General features: G+C 38.6%; 1 protein-coding gene across 6 annotated transcripts in view; it reads left to right on the forward strand.

The window, feature by feature from the left end:
* Positions 1 to 24,798, forward strand: part of ndst2a (N-deacetylase/N-sulfotransferase (heparan glucosaminyl) 2a) — a 156,623-nt gene that overhangs the window by 92,777 nt on the left and 39,048 nt on the right. For 4 of the 6 annotated variants that reach the window (XR_002651899.2, XM_007258718.4, XM_022684603.2 and 1 more), the window contains one exon: positions 4,599 to 4,691. The exons of 1 other annotated variant lie outside the window; for it this stretch is intronic. The gene's annotated coding sequence lies outside the window, so the exon portion shown is untranslated. Of the gene's footprint in view, positions 1 to 4,598; positions 4,692 to 4,964; positions 5,096 to 24,798 lie in introns of all 6 variants that reach the window. One more of the 6 variants, XM_049481106.1, reaches the window with a different exon arrangement.

Genomic DNA, 24,798 nt, shown 5'->3' on the forward strand with positions numbered 1-24,798 from the left:
ATTCAGTGAATTCAGTTAAAGATTGTATACCTCTCTGGTCTGTCAACAGTCATTCTTCAAAATTGTGTACAGCACCAGTAAGAATGACAGCCTTTGCAATAGCCAATTTTTTTATTCCAGATAAATTCAAGTAGTAGTTTGATCATAGTTATGTATCCAGATATAATATTAAATATCCTCAATGAACCCTAATTCAGTTGTTCTGGTTCTTCAAGGAACCATGTTTTTTTTTTTACAGAGGTATTCCAGATGCACGTCTAAAAGCCTCAAACTTCTTGGAGGAGTCTGTATGTTCTTGGACAAACCAGGAGGTTATTTTATTTTTACAGCGTATACTAAGACTGTTAACATAGCTGATAATTTACTTGTGATTGTGAGAGGACCTTTGGGGAAATCGTAAGATACAAGAAAAATGTATGTTTCATGCTTTTTAGGCCATCAAGTTTCTCTCTCCACAAATCTGCAATGCAGCATTTCAGTTAAACCGAATTCCCATTGAAACACCTGACACAGTGTCACAGTGCTAATTGGTTGCCATTGTTTCACTTGTTAGATGCGTTAGTATCGTAGCTCCAGTGCAGAATGTCTCGGAAGATTGATGGCATTTGGGATGAGGTGTAAGAAGGCAGTGTATAGTTTTAACAGCCTGTTCTTATGTAAAACAGCTGTTTGTTTCATGTGAAACGCTAGTGTGTGGGTATGGATATGTCTGTGCTTTTTTATTTGTGGATGTGTGTCTGCCTTTAAATGTGTTTATATAAATACTGTAGTTTTGGAGGGGTGGACCACAAGGGCATTGACAGGCTATTAATCCTGAGCGATCTGAAGCTTTAATATCTGATTTACAGTCACCACCTCTGCTACTCATTCTTCCCATCAGTATGACACTCCACAGGCTAAAGGATTTCAGATTAGCCAATCAGCTGGTGAGATTGATGAACTCTAGGCCTGTCTCTAGAGGATGAAAACTGGAAGGGGTGTGCTGAGGGCGGAGAGGCCTAGGACACTGTGGAGAAGACTAAGATGAATGGAGGAGAGGCTGAGAGGAGGGATAAGAGTGTAATCTGTAGACAGAAAGAGAGAATAAGGGAGAGAAAATGGGGCAGATATCTGTGTTGATGCTGGTGTTCTGCCAACGCTGATAGCCACAGTTTGTTTTGCCTCAGTATCAATATTGGGATAGCCACTGGAGGGTGGAACATAGCTCTCGCTGGGACTCTGACAGTGTGCAGAGGCTGTTGCGTGCACGTGCGTGTGTGTGTGTGTGTGTGTGTGTGTGTGTGTGTGTGTATTGGCCAGACAGCAAGAGCTAAAAGGCAGTGGTTTCCAGGCTTTTTTTTGAAGATTGTAGTTTCATATCAAAATACCTATTTAAAAAGGTAGAGAACAATTCATACTCATTATTAAACTTTGCATTTAGTTTTAGCACAATAACTGCAAGAAGATATAAAAAATCCCTCCGCTTACTGCAGATTTATTTGGACTGAACGGTTTGTTTTAAACATAAATGCCTGAGGCTGCATCTTTAAAACATTTAATCACATAAAACATCTAATTTTTAGAACACAGTAGTGTTTTTGAAAATACAAAAAAAAATTTACAACCTGAGCGGATTCAAATCTGTCCATGGGCCTCAATTGACCCCGAGACTAGACTTTGAACACACCTGGTACAAGGTATTTACTATTGAATTGCCTCCACTGGATGTGTTGATTTATATCCATGTTAACATAAAAAACGTTTATAAGTATTTGGTCAGCTGCAATGCACGTTGTTTAAAACTGACTTTAAAACCCTTTTTCATATATAAAGGGACTGTAAAAGAGCCTTAACTGAGAGATCCAGATGACATCCAGTTAACTTTCTAACCTTCCTGTAACCGACTTTAGACATGGTGAACAACAGACAGGCAAAATTTATTTTCTTTGAAGTTTTGTGACTGTACATGTGAAATCATTCTTTTAAAGGAAAAGCATATTAACACACAAAGTGGAGAAAGTTTAAAAAAAAAAAAAAAGTTAAAGTTACCAAAAGATAAAGAAACAAATATAGGCAATAGTTAAGTCCACTAGGGGTTCTGAAGGCTGCTTTCGATTTATTTTTAGTTGATTGCTTTTGTCAAAGTTTTTAAACAATTTCACTTTTACCATTCGGTGACTTTGCATACAGTCATTGAGACTGTCCCTGATCTCCTCTTTGTAAATCTAATTTAAAACAAAAGCATGACTATATGAACAAAAGTATGCATTCATGCAATTTTCTGATGCACTATTTCTTTAAACGATTCCTTGAAGCCAGCAAATGAATTAATTAACTGGCCTTTCATGATGTGTGGTTGGACTGTAGATAATGTGATGTTCTGTGATTGTGTGTGTGCGTATATGTTTCACTCTTAGAAGAAGAATGGTGATCATGCTGCTGTGCTGTGTAAATGTCTCTTATGTACAAGAGGAATCCTATTGAATGAATGTTCTGTTCTTTCAACAGAATTTGTTTTAAAAGAAAAGTAATTACAGCTTCCTTTTGATAACCAGACTTCTGAGGGTTAAGTGTTCTAGTGCTTTCCATGATTGTGTATGTGTGTGTGTGTGTGTGTGTGTGTGTGTGTGTGTGTGCTGTTACAGCTCCTCCTTGTGCTCCTCTGAGGAGAAATCTGCCGTCTCCCTGAGCTCCATTAAACTTTTAAAGCTCATTCTGTGTCTGCTACAAAAGAGCCTTCCTGTGTGTGTCTCTTATGTCATGTTTTTTCTTTTTCCATCATTCTTCCTCTCTCCCCCTTGCTCCTTTAGTCTCTCTCGCCCTCGTTTTCTCTTTCTGTGTCTCTCTCTCTTTCTTAGTCATGTTGTGCTTCAGAATAACAGTACGGCACTAATGGAGCCGCAGGACACCAGATGCATGCTGGGTATTTATGCAGATGATCACCGTGGAGGTCTGTGTGCCTGAGAGAGTCCGGGCTGAGTCGCTGGCAGAGCCTCCATCCACTTCTCTCCCTCACTTCAGTTTAGCGCAGCCTTTACTGACTAGTTTGTTCTCTCGCAGTTGCTGTCTGTCTCGCACTTGCTCGCTCTCTCGGTCTCTCTCACTTGCTTTTTCTGTGTTTCTCTCTCTCTCTCTTACTTGCTCATTGTATCTCTATCGTTTTATCTCACTCTCTCTCTTTGCTTTTTGTTTCTTATGCTTTCTCTATTTCTTAGCTTGATCAGTTTCTCTTACTCAATCTGTTTCTCATGTTGATTTCTATTCTGTTTGATTTCTGTTTCTTGTGCTCAACCTCTCTGTACATTACTTGATCTCTGCTTCTTATGCTCAAGATCTCTGTATCTCATTCTTAATCTTTGTTTCTCACTCTTGATCTCTGCTTCTTATGCTCAAGATCTCTGTATCTCATTCTTAATCTTTGTTTCTCACTCTTGATCTCTGCTTCTTATGCTCAAGATCTCTGTATCTCATTCTTAATCTTTGTTTCTCACTCTTGATCTCTGCTTCTATTGCTAAAGATCTCTGTATCTCACTTAATATTCCTGTTGATCACACTTGATCTCAACTGCTTATGCTCCACACCTCTATCTCATGCACAGTCTTTGTTTCTCACGTTTAATCTCTGTATCTCACACTTAGTCTGTTACTCACATTTAATCTGTTTCTCAGGTTGAATCTCTGTTTCTCATGCTTAAACTCATGTTTCTCATGCTTTATCAGTCTTTTGCACTTTCTTGATCTTTCTCCTGCACTTGCTGTACTGTATTTCATTTACATTTTTTTTTCTTTATCTTTATTTAGGTCAATATTTTATGCTCATACTTTCTTTCTTTTGCTCTCTATCTCTTATGATCTCTCTTTCTCTTTTTTGCTGTCTCACGCTTGCTCTCTCTGTTTTGTCTCTTGCTCTCTCTCGGCCTCTCCCCCTCTCATGCTTCCTTTCTCATGCTTTTTGTCTTGTTCTCTAACTTGCCCTCTCTCCGCACTCTTCCACTCCCCCCTCTCATTTTTACTCTCTCTTGTTTTTTTTCTCTCCTGTGATTGCTCACTCTCTCATGCTCTCTCTTGCTCTGTCTCTCTCTTTCACTGTCTCGCTCCCTGCGCTGTGTCATTGGTCCTTTATTGTAAATACTCTGTTGATAAGCACTGAGTTCTGGCCTCAGATGCCGGGAATTCTATATTGTTGTTTTCGTGGATGGTGACCGTTGCTCTGTTCGTCACTAACGTCATTTACTTCTACGGGTTAACTGTAATTGATAGCTTTTCAAAAGCGGAGAGAAAGAAAAAGAAAGAACGAGACAGTGCTTCCTCACACACTTCAGAGATGACCTCAACGTGTGTGTAATTGGTGCTCAGGGTGGAAACTCATCTCTGCTTCTGCTGTCAATACACATTAGATGAACACAATGTTCCCACATCTCCCTGGTGTGTTTGTCTCTGGGTCAGAGTCTACGAGAGAAGAAGCCACAGAGAGGAGATGCGCACACACACTCACGCCGCACACACACGCTCACCTCCTAAATGAAGGGGAGAGCAAATATTGACTGCACCGTGGTGCAGCGACACTGCAAGTCATCCGTCAGAGCCTAACCTCGCTGTCCTTTCTGTCCTCATTACAGAGAGCTGGATTTATCTCAAATTTCCACCCACATGCAGAGAACCCAGCGTGTCCGCTGACTGACAGGCCCACGGAAAGCTGCGTCCAGCGAGAGGTGAGGGTCACCGCTTGTATCAGTGTGCAGTGTGTTGTGCTGTATCTTTGCATGCGTGTGTGTTAAAATGAGTCAATGTTTGTAAAATACATATAAAGTCTGATTAATATTCTAGTACTGTACAAGTTAACTAATAAATACTTCATATAGTTAGTGGAGCATTGAAGCTTTGAATACATGTGATCAAGGAAAGTTAATGATCCATTAGCTATTTAGAAGCTGTTTCCACATTGAATTTATAATACATTAATGTTCCAAGTTAATTTTAATCAGGGCTCCGGGTGGTCCAGCGGACTAAGGTGCTGCCATCACGATCGGAAGATCGCTGGTTTGAATCCTGGTCATGCAGCTTGCCATCTGCTGCCAGAGCCCTGAGAGAGCACAATTGGCCTTGTTCCCTCTAGGTGGGTGGATGGCGCTCTCTCCCCACATCACTCCAAAGGCTGATGTCGCTCAGCACAAGGCGTCTGTGAGCTTTTACAGTGTAAAGCACATTCATCACACTGTGTTTAAAACACATATTAAAAAGATCATACTGTGTTTAATGCATGGCATGTCCAGTATTATATGTATATGTCCTTTAAATGTATCTGAATATTTTTTAAAACAATGACTTCCCTCCATCTATTTAAAAAAAAAGTATTTGTATCCAGGCAAAGGCCAAAAAGCTTGCAAAGATTTAATCCAATTACACACACACAACTCCTTATACACTAAGTAGTGTATGGTGCAAGTGAAGAAAATACAGCAGAACTATGTATGGAATGTTCATATGGATGCCAAAAAGCAGATAAAAACCTTGTTTTCAGAAATATCCAGACATGTGTGGACGTTTCTTAGGAGCTTTTAATAGGGCCTTTCTTGGGCCTTTATTCTTTAGATAACTTTCCTGTCCTGGGGGGGGAAACAATTACTACATATACCATGTCCATCTCTAGACATACATAAACAAACCTAGGCATTTCACAAATCTTGGTCTGTTCTCTTGTTCTCTGTATCTCTTCTTTTTTTGCTGTGTGGTGAGGTGCAGGTTGAGCTGTTTTTTTTCTGTCACATTCAAAGCCTGACCGTAATGATAGATGAGCTGAGTGACCGAGGCAATAAGCACCTCTCTTATCTCTGGGAGCTGATGAAGCCATAATGATGATGATATTTTACAGTCTCCGTGATTATCACGTTGAATTATGTGTCTATTGATCTTTCTTGTCATCAGTCAGTAGCACTGCATGCATATATAAGTGAAGCCTCAGCTCAGCACTTTGTTCTGCTCTGCTCTGAGCTGAGTAGTGAACTTTGTCCTCTATAATAAACAGTTGCTGGCTCGTTTTTTGTTTAAATTTTCTAAACCTAGCTGGTAAACAGCCCTCGTGGAGCACAAAACAACACAACTGCTTTTGTCTTTTAATGTACTCCCACTCTACCCTGAGCAGTGTAAAAACAATAGCCTTAATTCACTCTGCTCTCTGTCCTCATTAAACCTTTTCTAGCTTTACCAACTACTGTCTGTGTTTGCAGGAGGGAGAGGTACAAAGAGCCAATCAGCAGAAAGCAATAGGATTGGCTGAGGGCAAATGGCTATCTTGATTTGCTATTCTTTGGGATTGATCATATCAGCCCCCTGTTGTTGGGAGCAGTTGGTCTGTGCTGTTTGTCGGATTGCTGTGTTTAGCTCCGCTCTGCCCTCTGTTTTTATAAATACGTCTGCACTGAGACAGTGCCAAACACTGCACTTAATCAGTAAATCCCTCAACTGTCGTTTTTGGATGACTCTTCTTCGTAAATACCATCTCTTATCTCTCTGAGGAAGATAAATATCAGCAACACTGCTATAAAAATAGACATGTAGCTTTCCAGCACTGTTATGAAATACAAAGCAGGCTTACAGAAGGAAAGCTTTAACACTATGTAAAGAAAAGTCTGTCTATGTTAGACCTTTCATTATAATTACATTACTATAATTACCTCTAGTCATTTTTGTGTAACATGATATATGCCATTATTTTTTTTCTCTTACCGAGGAGAGCCTATTAATGTAAATATCTTTTCTTATTTCTCTTTAAAAGGATGTAATTGCATTATTATGTCATTATAGTTCCATGACATTAATGGCATAAAATGTTGGTATAATGACAGTAGTATTTATTCTTGTAAAACTTTAGGACAGTATCCTATCTAAACAAAAATTGTTATTGTGACAGATCTAGTCTATATAAGGGGTAATCTGAGAGCAGCCAGTGTAAAAGTGGAATAAGGTTGGGTACTATAATCCAGCCAGAAGTGAAGTGTGTGCAAATGTAAATGAAACAGACTCAGCGGCTAGGAACAGTAGCAGGCTGTAAAATGTCAAATTGATGCAAACAGTTGTTTAAGTCGCGTTTGGAAGGGTGTAAAGCAGACAAGCTAGAAAGCCTTATAAATAAGGACAGTATTTGCAATTAAATGAACATGATGAGTGAAAATGTTCATTTATTATTGACCACTAACTAGGAGAACAAATCAGAACGATAAAGCTTAAATATTTTATTAAAATTATCTCTGCAAACTCTCTTAAACTTGTATGTAATCTTGAATTTGTATTGAGGAATTTCTGCTCTGGTATATAAAACTGGCTCTCATTGTGTTGTCTACTGAGTCCTGTTAATGTTCTATTTGTGTTTTGCTTCGTGGTGCATGAGTCTGGTTAGAAGATGTATTAGACAGGTAAAAAAAAAAAAGTCTGATTCAAAAATATTCTACAGTTGAGATTGAAAGATGATTAACTGGGTATAATATTATGATTTTTATAAATATTTTTTTTTTTATAAATAACTGTTAATTGTGATTGGTAAATTGTATCAAGAGCAGCAAAGTACTGTAATTGCCTTACAGTAATTATGCTGCCCTAAACTATGGTCACCACACACAGCCTCTCGTGCTCATTGCCTTAATATATCTCACCTGGTGTGTAAGGGTGTAAATGGTCTCAGCCCTACATGGAGCTGCATGAACTAGGGTAAGATATACTGATACAGGGTGTTCCAGGTGAACAGGGTGGTGGGGGAGGTTTAATGGTAGTTATCTTGAGCAGCACTGTTACCCCTGTGACCTCCACTGAACACAATGAGTTTAGAACTGCTGAGTACGACTCTATCAGTAATAGCTCCCGCTGACATGATTGACGCTTTCCTCGCCCAATCGCAGAGCTGTCAGATATTTTTTTTCCTTACTTGCACACAAGTTGATTTGGGTGTAGACTGAATGTGGCTGATGTTGAGGTGTGGAAAAGCTCCCTGGTGGTGTGAGAGGAAATCTCCATTTGAGTGTGAAGGTCACCGGCGTGTGGTGATGGGCAGAGGGAATATTGTTCCCCATGCAGCGATGGAGGGCATTTCACACAGTGCACTAGTGACTCACACAGAACAGCACAGAGGTAGAATATCAGGTGAAACAGTTACTCCTATAATCTACACTCTTTGTGCATGTGAGCTTGTGTGCGTGCTTGTGTGTGAGCGCACATTTTGTAGATGGTTTTAAATAGAACCTTGTAAAGTATGATTCTGTGTAGTTCCAGAAAAGGGTTCCAACATCTTTACAAGTCAAAAAAAAATTTTTTTTAGTACTTTATACAATATGTTATTGAGATAATAATATCTAAGAGATATAGACTGGCACTGACCAGTGATTATAACTGTAATATTAGTAATAGTTAATTGTTAATAGTAGTCAGATTAGGACTAGTAAGATGCTAGGGATATACAGAAATGCATAGAATAGTATAGAACTTTTTCATTGCTGTACTTTAGTAAGAAAATGCTGTATTTGTATTTATTTTTTTCTCGTACTTCCATAAGTGATAGTAGTAGTAGTAGTGCCAACAGTCGTCGTCATCATAGCAGAAGTAGGAGCAGCAGCAGCAATATCCCTAACGTTGTGGTGTGTGTGTTTTTTCGGTGATTTTCTTTTGTGTGTTTTTGTGAATCCACACACCCATAAAGGAGGTTCACTGGTGCACTGCCTATGTGTGTGTCTGTGTGTGTGTCTGTGTGTGTGTCTGTGTGTGTGTCTGTGTGTGTGTCTGTGTGTGTGTCTGTGTGTGTGTCTGTGTGTGTGTCTGTGTGTGTGTCTGTGTGTGTGTCTGTGTGTGTGTCTGTGTGTGTGTCTGTGTGTGTGTCTGTGTGTGTGTCTGTGTGTGTCTGTGTGTGTGGTCTCTTCAATGCTATGGCACCGCCAGTCCTGCCAGGAGGAGGAGTGTGCCCCCTTAACCCTTTTCTCTCCTCTCTCTGCTCTAATTAAGAAAGTTCCCTGCAGTTCCACACCGGCTCCACACGACCTGCTACACACACACACACACACACACACACATTGAGCTGGGGAATACAGGCACTGAAAGGCATAGCTTCATGCTTGCTGGTGGGTTAATGATGTAGAGAGATAGATGCTACTGTCAGGTGTTCATAAGGAAAGCTTTGTGAAGGTGTGTGTGTGTGTGTTTGTGTGAGCATTGAAAATTGCAAGGCTGGAACTGGAGGTTCCCTTTATTTCACTTTAGTTTGTTTTAAAGAGATTGTATTTTCTCTTCCGTTTAGACCCCCTATGTACAGCTCAGCATTCACAACAGCCTGGCATACCCATCCTCCTGAGAGTTTGTGTGTAATTCTGTCCGCCCCTGTGTGTGTGTGTGTGTGTCTGCCTGCTTGTGGGGTCCTCTGGGATGTTTTTGTGTGTGTTCTGTGTAGAGTTGCTGTGGAATGAATAGAGAAAGGCTGGCAGACAGAAAGAGGAAGAAGAGAAGGTCCTTCCAATGACAGATAGAGTGAAAAGATAGCTGAGAAAAAAATCTGCCAAAGAAATTTTAATTGGATGGAAGAGGCATTTCTGTTTCAGCAGGGTGAGCGGAGTGTTTCAGACCCCGACCAACAACACAACAATACAATAGAGAGTCTCACACACACTCACTATTTCACTTGCACATTGACTGGCGCTTTTTTCTTTTTATCACTCACTCACACGTGTGCACTCTCGGCCTGTCTCTTTTACTTTCTTTTCTTTTTTTTTTTTTTATTTGCCTTGTTCTCTCACTGTTTCTAACTCCGGTTCTTTTGCTGCGTTTGTCATGTTTTCTTTTGTATCCTTCTTTCTTGCTCTATCACTGTCTCATTTCTTTTTTCTGTCTTGCTCTTTTGTTCTGTCTGTTCTCTCTCTCTCTCTCTCTCTCTCTCTCTCTCTCTCTCTCTCTGTTGTGCTGTCTTTCTTCTATCTCTATTTTATTCTGTCATGTTCTTATCCTTTGTCTCTTGTATTTCAGTTCCTCTCTTGCTCTATTGCTCTCTTTGTTGCTGCTTTTTGCTCTCACTTGGTCACTTGTATCTCTCTTGCTCTGTCGTTCTTTGATCGTTTTCTGGCATCTCTCACTCCCTATCTCTCTTGTATCTCTTAGTCCCTCTGTTGTGTTACTGTATCTCTCTTGTATCTCTCATTCTGTCTCTTGCTCTAACGCTCCTTTTTGCTTTGTCTCTCTCTCTCTCTTTCTTTTTTTTTTTTTGTTTTTTTATCTCATTCGATCTTTCTCTTAAATCTTCCATTCAAGTCTATATCACTTGTATTAGTCATTGCTCTTGGCTCCTCTCCATCTGTCCATTTTATATAAATATATATATATATATATATATATATATATATATATATATATATTATATATATATATATATATATATATATATATTTTTTTTTTTTTTACACTTTCTCACTATTTAAATATTTTTGTCTCTTGCAACCTCACTTTTTTTCTCACTCGTTGCACCACCACCACCAGTTGCAGTGTGTTACTGTGTATTATAGTCTTGTTGTTGAGTGTCTGAGAGTGAGGAATCAGGATGGTCATTTAACACAACAGAGGCCAGTCTTGTGTTTTGAGCTAGATTGTAGCTTAAATGTGAGGAAATTCTATTGCATCACTGCATTTTGTCCATATTGTCTTCTTAACACTCACACACACACTGAATCAGTCGTTGATTTTTTTTTTTTGGTCATGGCTTTGAGACTGCAGTTTAACGGAGGCAGCTCTTCTAATTGATTGGTCATCTGTGCCTGTGTTGTAGCCAGGCAGCAGAGCAGAGTGAAAACGCTGTGAGGCAAAAGGTGTGGGAGGTTTGTGGACACACACTGGCTTCAGAAAAGAGAGTGTGTCTATTATCTGTTTGTTGAGCACCTCAGCATGCGGTCAACTCCAGTCCCTGACCAATTAAAAACCTCCAAACTGTCCCAACCCTGCAGTGCTGGTGACGAGAGTTTAAACTGAGTGGTCACTAAGGCCTCTCTCTTTCTTTTTCTCTGTCTCTCTTTCTCACACTCTTTCCTGCCTATACGCTCAACATTGTGAGTGTTTAAAAGCATTACTGTGTTTGGTACACACTAATTGTTTTAATAAAGCTTATCTGTTTTTGTGCCAGACTGCCTTATTTGATCTGATGATGCATAAACATTGACTGTTGTGTGGGTCTGTGTGTGAGGGATATGATCTGATTTATTAAACAGTGGAACAGTGTCTTCATGCTGCTTTAGTGTTCTCCTCCTCAGTAGCTGAACAGTCTAAATATGGAAATATTCCCCCAACATGCTTTGTTTGTTAAGCTTGGGCTTTTTTTTTTTTTTGGAAGACCTATTTAACTCTTTTAAAAAAATGTATTATAGTTTTTTATAGTTCTTTTATGGAGAGCTCTGAAGAGTATAAAATTACTTGTTTTATTCAACACTTAATAATTTATTATCCGAGCAGACATACCAACAAAGCACAATGTATTTATCTCAGCAGTGCTTTTCTAGTCACATACGTACCTCAGCAGTGTAATTTTAGTCATGTTTTCCTCAGGAGTTCTATTCTGTGTGTATTCTATTCTAAGTGTACCTAATCAGTGCTACTTTACTCATTTACCTCAGTGTAGCCCTTTTAATAAACAACGTAGCTTTTCCCTATGCACCAAATACTTGGCAACTAAAATTATTCAGTTTTGCGTGCCAGATTTTAGATATTACTTCAGTGATTTATAGAAAACTTTTTTTTGGTATGTTAATAACCACTGTTCTTATTTGCTTAACATATAAGCGGGTTCAATGCTTGAAAAAAATGCTGCACTTTTAGTTTATTATCAAGCCTTGAGTGAATATTGAAAAAAATTCTAATGTATTAATGTTTACAGAAGTGATTTATCTGTTTACATTATGATGTGGCTCAAATTCATCTCAGGCTACCTCCTGAAATATTTTGAGATCAGTTTTAAATCTGTTTTAGATGCATATTGGCTATATTTACACTTGCATTTTGTGTTGTGTGGCTTTTTAAGATTGAAGTGAGTAGGTGTAAATAGGGAATGCAAGTGTAAACTCAACCAAAACCCCTCCAGTATAACTGAAGCACCTGTAATACTTGCTGCAGAACGAGTGGATTTGCTTTCCCACAGAGCAATCAGATTTCAGTGTGACTGAAGTCAGTGGGTGAGAAAACGAGTTCAGCATGCTCTGTACAGACAGCTGAGGGTGTTGGAGGTGAGGAGCACACCGGCCTTTGGAAGCTACAGTGTGTATATGGCAGATTTTAACTTTTTATTATTTGCATTCTACCTGAAATGTTTCTGTGGTATTGGACATGTACTGTCATCAGAATGTAGCTTCTGCAACATGTAAGGTGGAATGTAAAAATAATAAAAGCCTTCTGAACTTCTGTTCCGTACTGTGATAATTAAAAGCGTTTAAACACGTTAGGGCATGAGAAGTAAACAAGGCAAAGAGAAATAAAATACATATTCCTCATGCTTACTTTTCATGCTGGGCTTCCATTGGCTGTTAATGGGACTCATTCAGAATGACTTGCTGACCATCACATCAAATTGCACAAAACTGTGTGTGCCAACTGAACCATTTCCAGATGCTCTGGAGCTGTGGGTACTCGCTGGGGTGGTGCTGGTGTTCAAAACCCCTTTCCTGCCTCTTTTTTCTTGTCTGCTTGAGATTGATGATATTATCTACGGAAAGCATTGGCTTGATTGATTGATTCAATGGCAGAGTGGCTAAATTTCTGCTTTAAAGCTTGAATGTTGCCAAGAAGTTGTCAGTTTTTTACTGAAATAGAAAACTGAAGAAATAGAAGCTATTTGGGTAAATGGTGGGCTGTGCTGCCAAAACTTTCCAGTAAGGGCTCACTTTATGCATAAATAATAAGCTAACTAAAAAAGCAGGGACGTGGACATAGGTACCTGTTTTTTTTTTTGTTTTTTTTTGGTCATGACTAGGGGTGGGCGATATGGCCCTAAAATAACATCACGACATTTCATGGTATTTTCGTGATAACGATACTCTTGGAGATATAAATTAATGTTTTTTTTGTTCAAGAATACACTACTGTAACAAATTTAAAATTTTATTTTATTATTGCATACGATTTACATCACACCCCTACCTGAGATATTAAAAAATACAAGAATTTGATCAGATTTGTAACAGAAGTCAATGATCCAGAATGTCATGATACTAATAATGCACTCCAAATATCTCCATATATCCAGGATTAAAATAAAATAAGCGATACTGGACAGATATAATCTGTCTCTAGTAGATATATAATGGGAAATGAGGACTGAATTTTTCTTTTGCTAAAAACAGTAAAAGAGTAGAACCCTGATGTGATAATTAGGGGTGGGTGATATGGCACAATATTTTTAGGGTATAATATCGTTCACGATATTCCAAAAATGTTGGCTAAATTATCGCGTACGATACGATATGGCACACCCCTAGTCATGACCCAGAGGTATTTACTTGGACAGCAATAAATTGTCACATTTTTACATTAAAGTAACTTTTAAATCATTGTGATGCTGCACTCTCTTGTAATAGTGAGAACTGCATTTCTAGCATTACTACGCCATGTAATTTTGGTGAAACAGCTTGGACAATACCCAAGAGAACTGTGTAATTCTGTAAAACAGAAGTAATATTTGTGTAAAATCTTGTAATATTACTCTAATGCCTCAGTCTACATTTTAGTCACTGTGTTATGCTGCTTGTTTATCTTATAGCTTGTCCAGAAATGCATGTGTTAAAGCTTGTATTGACCTAATACTAGTTCAGTAGGTCAGTTCAGTAGGTCAGTTTAGCAAGTTTCAGAAGCTTGAGCATATTTAGTTATATTTACAGTATTGCCAAAAAGAACTTGACAGTTACCAGGTACACCATAATACATACTTCTTAGCCTCTTTTTCTCACTGAATATCAGGTTAAGACTGGTCATTGAAGGGCAGTGTATATTTGAGAGTGCAGCAGTTGTTGTGGAGGCGTTGCAGGTTGGCGTGTCCCCAGCATTTGGAGACGATGCTGGTTTAGATCGTCAGAGCAGTCAGATTGAGTGTGACTCATCTGTGCGTCAGTGTGAGATCAGTCACACACAGTCTGACCTGCATTTACACACACATCCGCACTAACCTGCTACACACACCAATATGCACACATACACACACAAGAAGAGAGATATTACAGCTTAACTGACCATAAGAACTGCATGTAAAAAAAAAAAGTACGCACAAATCTGGTACGTGTGTACATGACAGCAATTGCTGTTGTGTTCTGACAGTATAAAAAAAAAAAACTGAACCAACTGAAAGAGTGTGATGAAGAAAGATTAAAGATGACATGACTCTCCAGACCATCACTGGTCATCAGTACATTTTGCATTTTATTAGGAAATCAAGGGACCACAGTCTGAAGGAAGAGTGGAGAGACACACAGTCCAAGCTGCTTGAGGTCTAGTGTGAAGTTTCTACAATCAGTGATGGTTTGGAGAGACATGTCATCTGCTGGTGTTGATCCACTGTGTTATATCAAGTCTGAAGTCTTCTTGCTTCACTCTGCTGACAACTTTTATGGAGATGCGGATTTCATTTTCCAGCAGGACTTGGCACACTGCCCACACTTCCAATAGTAGCAGTTGGTCTTATATAATATTCTAATTTTCGGAGACACTGGGTTTTCATTGACTGTAAATCATAATCATCAACAATAAAAGAAATAAACGTTTAAAATAGATCACTATGGGTGTAAAACATCTATATAATGAGTTTCATATTTTTAACTGAATTACTGATTTTTTTTAATGATATTCAAATTGTTTGAGATGCACAAGTATATATTCCTGCACTAATGAATCAGTTGAACACATTTGAATAATCAGAAACACCCGTGATGCACTATGCCGCTAACATTAGGGAGCATTTAAGCAGGAGGGCTTCTGAGAATGAGCAATTTAACCACATGTGCAATTAGCCACATCTGAGATTGTGCACTTTAACCACTGATGAATTATTTTACTACAGTTTAAAAAGAGTACCGAGGCAAATGATAAAATGAACACGTGCCATTGTCCCAAAAATATAGTCAGCACTGAACATTGTGCGCGTCTAGCAAAGTATCTTTTTAGTATGTTTTTACTCCTGGTTCCAAACAAGCTGAGTAAAATCTAAACCGTGGCCTAAGAGATTCATTACTCTACACAACGCAATGCAGACAATCTGACACATGATCCTTTCAGCATTTTCCATTGTCTCCTTTACTGTTTTTTCTCTTTGAAGTTGATGTAGTGATGCTGTTTTGCAGCGTCACCAGCAACATTTTGTGGGATGGAGCCATTGGGGCAGGGGTCAAGTCTATGTGTACCATACAGTGAGAGAGTCATTTGTTTTTCTTAAGGCTGGGAAATGACAGAAATTATTATCCCACTAACTGGACTTTGATTTTCGAGTGGCAGAAATCTGTGGTTATTATTATACTTTCCACAAATAAAGATTTGTAATAGAGACAGAGTAATATAAAAGATCTAAAGAACTTTATTATTTTATTTTTCTTAACCTATTTAACTCAAATATTATACTCTATTACAAAATTCTTCTTTGACAAAGTTCTTCTGTGACATCTTCAAAGAACCTTTTCTAATACCCATTTTATATAAATAAAGTGTATATTTGATCTGTTTTCTTGTGTAGCACTTAAATATGATTTATTTATTACAGAAAGCTGTCTAATGCATGAATGTCTGTGACTGATATCATCTGCTATAAAGCAGTAAAGTAGTCTGTGTGATTCCTCAGGCATTTGTGCTTGTGTTTTCTCCATATTTCAGTCTCTGCCAATCATGACATGTGTTTGTCAAGCTCTGGGAAGTGGTCTTAAGTAGTGGGTGGAATCGTGAGTAGCTTTGTGAAGTGGTTTGATCTACAGAAACTGGCAGCAAAGTTGTAGATTTACATAAGCCTGTGTGATTGGGCGGTGTGACAGTTCCAGAATAAAGTTAAGAATTCCCGCACTGTAACTCTGAAACGGCTGGATTAAATGAAGACCCGGGGCTGTGTACATCCCTGTGGCTTTATCGACCTTCGGCCTGTCGAGAATAGTAGGTCACGTTGAGGTCGGGGAAAGAGGGTCGATGTGACCGTTGTCTCCGGGGAAGGCAGGAGGTCAGGTTCAGCCCACTGCACTCAGTCTGTCCTAAATCAGCCAGTGGAGCTCCTCTAATGGATCATTGCTCTCTGGAAGTTTTCAGCTCTTACTCATGCCTGTGCTGCAGTGGGAATGCTCTGGAGTTAGAGGAGTTAAGCCTGGCACTCATTACATGATTTGTTTGAAATCGGAGAAAACCTTTAGCTTAACATCAGATGTCCAGAGATATGCGTGTTGTTGCTTAGCACACTATACAGGAATTTGAAAATAACAACTTATGTAAAACACAACACATCTCACACTTGTATTAATATATCTGAATGGTGTACACATGAAAAACTCTCCTACTCCCCAAACATTGTAATGAATCCGCGTGATCTTGCATGTGCACAAAAACACTTGGGTGTCCTTATCGTCTAAAGGATGCAAAACCTATTAATAAATACATATAAATATATTAGATTTAACTAATTGGTATAATTATAGAAATTCTGTTTATTATATTCATCTCTACCCAGTTTCACTATTCGTCTGTATCACAGCTCTGAGTTTGGCTTCCATTTTTGGAGTTCATGGCAAACAGCAAGGGATTGCTCTCATTCCAGCTGGGCTCCTATTGGCTGAAAAGTGCACAAATATAGATTGTGTCGCGTATAATATCACATACACAAGAAGCTGTAGAAATCAAACGATTCTAAAATATCATTGGACCACCAATCAGCTTGGAAACTTAATTGGAAAGTATAGGATTGACTCCTGATTCACCTCCTGACCAGGAAATGTTTCCAATTATAAAATTGTCAGAATTGGTCTGAAATTGTGTTAAAATCTTGGTAAAATCAGTGTGCACACCAGGATTTACTCTCACCAAAATGGCTGCCAATTTGCCCATACCAAACACTTACATTTGACAGTAAAATTTACTGGCTTAGACTTTGACTTACTGAACTGATAGATCAGATCTCAGAGGGAATAAAAACCTTTTCTCCTGATCCAATCCTGTGATATCAGTCTAAAATAACACTCACACTGTTTAATGTAAGTCTACAGTTATGTGTGTATGTGTGAACTTTTTAAAACAGTTAATTTTAAAGTCTAATACATTTTAATGAACAACCTTTGTACCTACATAATCCAATAATCATGGCTTCAGTATTTTACATTTCTAGCTGGTCCTTGGTTAGTATTTATTTACAGCAGGTATTAATAAGCTAATATTTCAGCTTATGAATATGAATTGGCTGTAAAAGTGTCTCTATTGCATTTTTTTCCTGTTGGGTCATGGACATTATAACCGTGTATGCTTTTTATTATTAATAGGACGTTGTCTTTGTTCAGTTTCACACCCTGTACAGCATTGTAGCCAATTAAAGAGGGCCAGTTTCATCCCATTGGGCTGGTGACACGGTTGGGATTTCAACAATGCTCACAATGTTCTGACAGTAACCCCTAAATAGCTGCTTTATTGAGAGTCTTGGGCGTGCAGATGATCATTGTTCTAGAAGTAGTAATAGAAGCACTCACTCATAGAAGAACACAATATAGAATTTGTACCAATTGTACTGTATACTTTGTCTTTTTCTGGTATTTATTTATACAACTTTGCTAAATGTCATCATTGTGTCCCAAAATTTGGTTTTGCTTTGTTAGCCAAGAACGTATTTAAACAATACAATAAAAAAAGCTAATATACTGTAGGGGTGGGCGATATGGCTCTAAAATAATATCACGATATTTCAGGGTAGTTTTGCGATAACGATATACTTGGCGATATAGGAAAACTAAAAGAATTCATTCATTTCAGGAATATAATATAATAGTATAACAGTATAATCATAATGTGGCAAAATAAATAATATGGCATAAAATAATATAGTGCAGCAAAAAATATTGCAGAATATTTAGTGCATGCATATAAACTGCAAACTAAAACAATTATACAATAAATACACCTTAAAGCTTCACAGTAAATAATAGACTACTTTTAAGACAGAACATCCCTATTATCAGGATATGAATTTTTAGTATCACGACATTTCTGTGTTACGATATATGGTATACGATATAATATTGCCCACCCCTAATATACTGTATATTGTATTTCTAGTTACTGCTGATCCTGACTGACGATAGGCTCAGAAAAGTGTATTGTTTATGTAATCTATTGTGATGTCGTCCATCCCTTTAATTGGCATGTATGCCTCACACCCCAGCTACAGAATTATGGGCTACTAAAACTGCTTTATTATTTCATTTGGATGCCTGTTAGCGGTGCCTAAGGCAACAGTAGCTCTTCCTAGGGGGCATATGAACGTTTAAAGTATTTAAGATGTTACACATCATTTTGTGAAAAATGTTGTATTATGTTTACAAATAACAGAGGATTAATAATGATGCTTATGATGCACTCTGCATAGTTCTTTGTGGTCAACAAAATTAGCAGAAAATACGAAATATTAAAAAAATGTATAGCAGTACAAGATTATTAGTAGCATTAAGAATGTAATATGTTCAGTCAGGTGTATCAAATTTACTTCAGACATATCTTGCAGATGAGACATGACACAAGATTTGAACACTGAAATCCATCCTGCAAGCTGGTAATAATATTGGTAGAGAGATCATATCAGAATCAAAAGATATATGGGTATCACTAGCTTTTGAAGATATGCCCCCCAACCTCACCCCTGTATCGACTGTTCACTGTTTAGTCTCTACTGTCCTGTGCTTAATGCCAATATCTGCAGAAAAGCCTAAATTAAATATTAGACTAGAATTAAACATTGCTGTTTTTTATTATGCATTGCAAAGCATAGAAGCTTGGAATTCATTGAAATTCTGTATCCAGACAATTACAATACTTATGTACACCCTCAGGGCAAGCAATCCACAGCTATACTGACCCCCACTTTTTTTTATCTATAATTTTTTCGTTCCTCCCATTCTTATTCCCACACTTATTAATTTTAGCAACACCTAGCAACCATTTGGAACACACCTAGGACCACTCAGTAAACACCTGGTAGTACTACACCATGGCATCCTCCTGGCAACACCTTAGCAACTAGCCCCTGTCCATAGCAAAAACCAAGCACCCCCTTGCAACCACCTGGCATCACACTAGAAACCACATAGCAACAGCATAGCAACCGCTTGGAATACCGTGGCAGTACATGGGAATCACGCTATCTGAGCTATAATTTTGCATGTTACACCCTTGCAACCACCATGAACACCATATTACCATCATGGCAATGGTTTAGCAGCCACTTTAAAGCACAGTAGTCCACATTTGTGTCCAGTGAGCTTGTAATGTACTAGTCTTTTCTGAATTTATAACTGGTTGTACATTAGGACAGTGTATTATCAGGAACCTGCAGATACAATATGTATTATGATGCATATGTAGTTTACAATTCAATTTATTCTGGTAAATTTCAGTATTGTACCCAGATATTAGATTTATCTAATTTTAGGGAATCTTAGATCATAGCATAAAACACACACAATCATATGCATAATATCAAAATGAAAGTGTTTTTTTTTAACCACCAGTGGAATCTGATGGTCAATCTGAGTACAACACTGTGGGCGGGGTTTAAACACAATACAAAAAGAACCACTAATTGACACCAATCTTCATATGTAAACTAATAATCAAAAATTCAGTATTTCGCTTTGAGAATGGATGCAGTATTACAAAACAATACCTTGCAATACTATGATATATCCATTTTCTTACACAACTTTTCATCTACCAGTATTTACTGGCTAATGGAAACCCTGGTATATGTTTATGCAAATAGCTCCATCCATCCACGTCCGTCCTCGTTTTTAAAGCTGCATCTCTCCTGCTTTGGTTATTGACTGAAGCCTTTGAGCTCAGTGGTACTTCATTAGTGACTAACAGTGCAGAGATAACAGCATCTCTCTCTTTCCTCTCTTTCCTCTCTCTCTTTCTCTCTCTCACTCACTCATATCCAGTCTCAGTCATGCAGCTCTTTCTTATGGTAATGTGCGGTAGCTCAGCCTGTCAGTCTGTGTCATCTCTCTGCCTGAGAGGAGCGCTACTGCTGCCACTTTCTCTCTCGCTCTCCAGTCGTCCCTGTCTGCACTGCAGCTTCACGTGGGTCTTTGAACTCATGGGTGGCTGCTGCTCTTAATGGCATGCTACAGGTCAGGCTAATGATGAGGTCACCACAGATACCAGACAGGTGGTCAGAAATCCTGCTCTCTGCTTCTTATTCTTCCTCTTTTCTTTTTTTTTCATTTTCTTTTTCTTACACGTGCACATGAGCACATGCAACACACACACACACACACATACGGACACAGTGGGTGGCCCATTGCAGATGCTGGTGGTTTATTGTCTAAACAGGCGCTGTGGTGTGGGTGGGAGAGGGTTGCCCTGGAGGTAGAAAAAACTGCAGCACCTCTTAAACAAACCCTGATGTTTATGTGCGCCGGGCCCAGAAGCCGATCCTTGTCACCAGTGCTTTCTCAGCTGCCTCTCAGATCCTCAGTGATATCAGTGTCTACTGAAATGGACTTCCCGTTAACCTCTTAGCTCACAGTGTGTGTTGCTCTTAACCCCTTATACTCTCAGACAGCTTGTCTAGTCCTTATAGAGAAGTATTGCCAATAGAACAGGACTCTCTGAACCAGTTAGCACCATACCTAATGCCAGGCATTGGCTAGAGAAATAAAAAGCCCCCCAGTTTTAAACTGTGGAGCAGTAGAACTGTTTTCTAGACAGATGATGCTCAATCTAATGCTTTTGAGATGAGGTGGGGTGGTGGTCATCCAACCAGAGGACCTCACTAATGCACTGAATGCAATCAGTTCCTTAAAGCAATGCTCCAAACTCTAGTAGAAAGCCTTACCTGGACAGTAGAGACCGTTACTTCAACAAAAGCAGGCTAAACTCTTTTTAATACCCTTACTTAAGAAAAATGTATGTGTCCCAATACTTTTGTCCATTTAGCGTAAGTACGTTTTGTCTATTCACAGACAACTATTCATATCGGTAATTTTAATAGGGCAGAGTACATAGTCCTCGTGAGTTATTTCTTAATTTTGAAATACTTACTGTATGTTGTATTATCAAATTATAATATTGCATAGTTGCTCACATAGCCTTACGTATTTCTTTATAAAGATGCTTTCTTTGTTGTTATATGTTATTGTCTGTGACAGTTTGGGCACATTGACAGTGGTAATCAGATCATACACTAAGGGTGTATAGTTTATTTATATACTCTTGCTTTGATATAAGAAAAGGTAACTGAATTGTTTTAACATATAATTTGGATAAGATTTATGTACTAACTTATTGTCTTAGCTTTCTTTGACCCTGATATTTGTCGTAATGAGTCCTGCATAGTGTGCATAATGAATGTAGCTGGGTTTAAGCATTGTGCATTTTTATCTAGGCTGAGATGTTTCAGTCTTTATACTGTTTAGTTTAGTACTAGGTCCTTTTCTGATTTTTTTTGTTTAGTTTAGGTGTCAATTCTGATTTTAAAAAAATGAGCACTTTTTGAACAGTAAAGTTTTGACAAATGTCTAAAAATGAACTGTGCTATATAAATATGGATTTTGGAAAAAAAAGCCTAAAAATAGCACTAAAATTATATGGTTGTGGACTAAGAGCGTTTTTTTCATGCCCAGTATTAAATGGGTACAGTCCATTTAAGAGAACTTAATGTTCTCTAAGTTTAGTGCCAGTCACTGCAGATTTGAGTGTTCTTTTTCATTTAACGCAGCTGATTCAACTCATCAGCTTATTAGCGAGGCCTTTGTAACTTGAATGCAGATTGAAAGTCCAGTTTTACACTATTGCATTAAGAAGAGCTTGTTCCCTCACTCTTAGCAAGATGATTAGTAAGCAAATAAAAAAACCAAGGTTCACTTTACACACAAACACAGACCTAACGACACATTCATTATTTGCAGTTATTTTTGTAGTAGTAGTTTAAAAGATATAGGACAATAGAAATATAGGCTTAATTAAGCCCAGGTTTGAAGGAGTTAAGCCCCTGTGCCTGTGCTCCCTAGTTGATTTAGTGTGCTGGCCACCATGTGGTTCTCGCTAACAGTGTAAATGTTTTCCTGGACGCTGGTTGGCTCATCATAGCCACCACCTGTATGGGTGTGTAGCGAGAGAGAGAGTGTGTTTCCGTCCATCCGGTGACCGGCGGCCTCCATGGAGCCCCCATTCTCACGATGGCTGGAATGCGTAATGAAGTGCCATCTTTATTCATTAAATATTCGTTCAGCTTTAATGAGAGAGATTACCCTCCACTATCTTTCATCATGGGAGCTCGGTGAAGGAGAGCCCCCTTTTTTTCCACTCTTCCCTTCACTGTTGTTTTTTCCCTCCTAATTAATGGAGAGTTTGGATGTCCTCCCTTGTCCTCTCCTTTATCTGCTTCTCTCCAAACTTTCAGCCGCTTGGTTTCGACCCTTGTGCTTTGCTCTTGACAAACAGTTGCCTCACTTTCAGTTCCTGGCACTGATTAAGCATTTGGAGGAAAACAGATCTGGAGCAGAACTGAAAATAAAAAGGCCTAAAACAGGGCTAAACCCTCCGAGACTATAATACACACATTTTTGGTCATGTCTCGGGAGTTTTAAGAGATGAATGAGAATATGACCTTAACATTGTTTAATCTTGGCCGGTGATGTTATGTTGTGTCTGCATTATCCAGGCCCAGGATTTGAGGCGCTGTGGGCTTTTATTTGTAAAAACTGAAGACGTCATGAGGTTTGAGGAGGAAAAAAAGAGTCAGTTACCATTGAAAAAAATATCTCTTTTCTTTTCATGAGAAGTTGAGATGTTTAAGTGATCTGATGTCAAGAAATATATGCATCTTTAAGATGTTTGTGCAGTTTTGTAAATATTGTGATGCAGTTTCTATGCCATTTTCTGCCACACACAAGACTAGAGTTGTTGGACTGCAATCTTTTAAACTTCTGGTCAACAGCAACAACTTTTCTCATATAATGTAGGGGTATAAAAATATTTAAACATTTAAACATTATTATTGCAATATTTTTGTGGTATCGACCCTTTAAAAACACAGTATCAGTTTTTAAATAATACTTTTAAGTGAGTTCTGAGCTATTTGACTCAGGATCAGAGTAAGCTATAGATAAGGAGCACATATCATAAACAGCAAGACTTAACCTTAATCTAACCTCACCCTGTCACCAACTATCAACATGTAATCCATCTCACAATTGTTTACTCTCTCAGCCTGTCTAACAACACATTACAACAGCCTGCGGGTTTGCTCAGTCCTATTAGTCCCCCCAGCACATTCAGTCCAGTCAGCTCAGTTTCTTTGTCTCCACAGGTGCCCAAACACAACAGATCTACTGTTTGTACAGTTAACTCACTAAATATCAGCACATTTTACATTTAATCTCCTCTGTGCAGTTAGATCTCCTTTTTTGTTGTGTTTTTTTTAGAATGTTCACTTTGAAGTGATAGAGAGAGCAGAAAGTAGATCAGTGCGACTGAACTGGAGCTCCATCACTGAGTGGGAGTCCATAGGGGAGGAGTTGCTGCACTGTCTTTGAGAGTTTAAATTTGATGTCTTGATTCCAGACACTAATCCATACATACAAGACAAAGTAATTATTAAGAATGTTCTTGCTAGTCAATACAAATAACTCTCATTAGGATTGGGAATATATTTTTAGTTTAAAAACAAAAAAACAAATTGCAGGCATGAATGTATTGCCAGGTTCTTGCCAACACAGCCCCACTTTTACATAGTATCTACAACATTGCTCTGTAATAAGAAAACAGTGGGGAAAATTAGATGCATTTCAAGCTGGAATCATCTATGATACCAAATGTGAAGATCTTAGCACAGTTTCTCTCTCTCTGCTGTGTTTTCTCTCAGGCATTACCCCAACCCTTTCCACTATAAAGAGTGAAGCCTTTATTCTGGTTTTACAGCCGTGCTAATGGCTTCGGTTTGGGCCCTCATTGTCTGTTTTTGATGAGTTTCCCTCTGTAATTACCCCGTAATCCCACAATTAAAGGACTTTCCTTTAAGCCTCACTTCAGCCTCTGCAGACACTGAACTTTGCTTTAGCGGGAGAGAAGAACTAAAGCTGGTCACTGCAGAGCGCAATTCGTATCTGAGGTTCAGCTCAGCTCCTAACTTGTCATGGATTCTGTTTATGAATTCACAGAACAAGAGAAACCAGCATCTCCCATTACCAGAACGCAAATATGTCTTTCTCATCAGAGCGACCCTTGTTCTCGCACAGAGGGAGGAAAATAAACATTTAAAGGAGCTGTTTATCCACACTTGAAACGCGTATTGAAGTCTGAATGGATGAAAAGCGGCAGCGGGCTTTCATCGTCCTCCACACTGATCGAAATTCATAGCCTCGTACTGAAAAGTTCAGCTTTCAAGATTAAAAAAAAAGATACAAACTTAGATTTTAAAGCTGATGGACAGGGTGAAACTGGCGGACATGGCAGTGAAGAGTGGAAGAGTGGGGGTTGTTTTGTTTTCACACTGCTTGATGGAGTGTTAAAGAGTGTATTTGGAGTGCTGTGGGTGGTGAATGGCCGGGGGGAGGAGGAGGAGGAGGGGGATGCACTGGCCCTGTGGAATTTGGTGGT

The sequence above is a fragment of the Astyanax mexicanus genome, chromosome 7, assembly GCF_023375975.1.
Source record: "Astyanax mexicanus isolate ESR-SI-001 chromosome 7, AstMex3_surface, whole genome shotgun sequence".
NCBI classification, from domain to species: Eukaryota; Metazoa; Chordata; class Actinopteri; order Characiformes; family Acestrorhamphidae; genus Astyanax; species Astyanax mexicanus.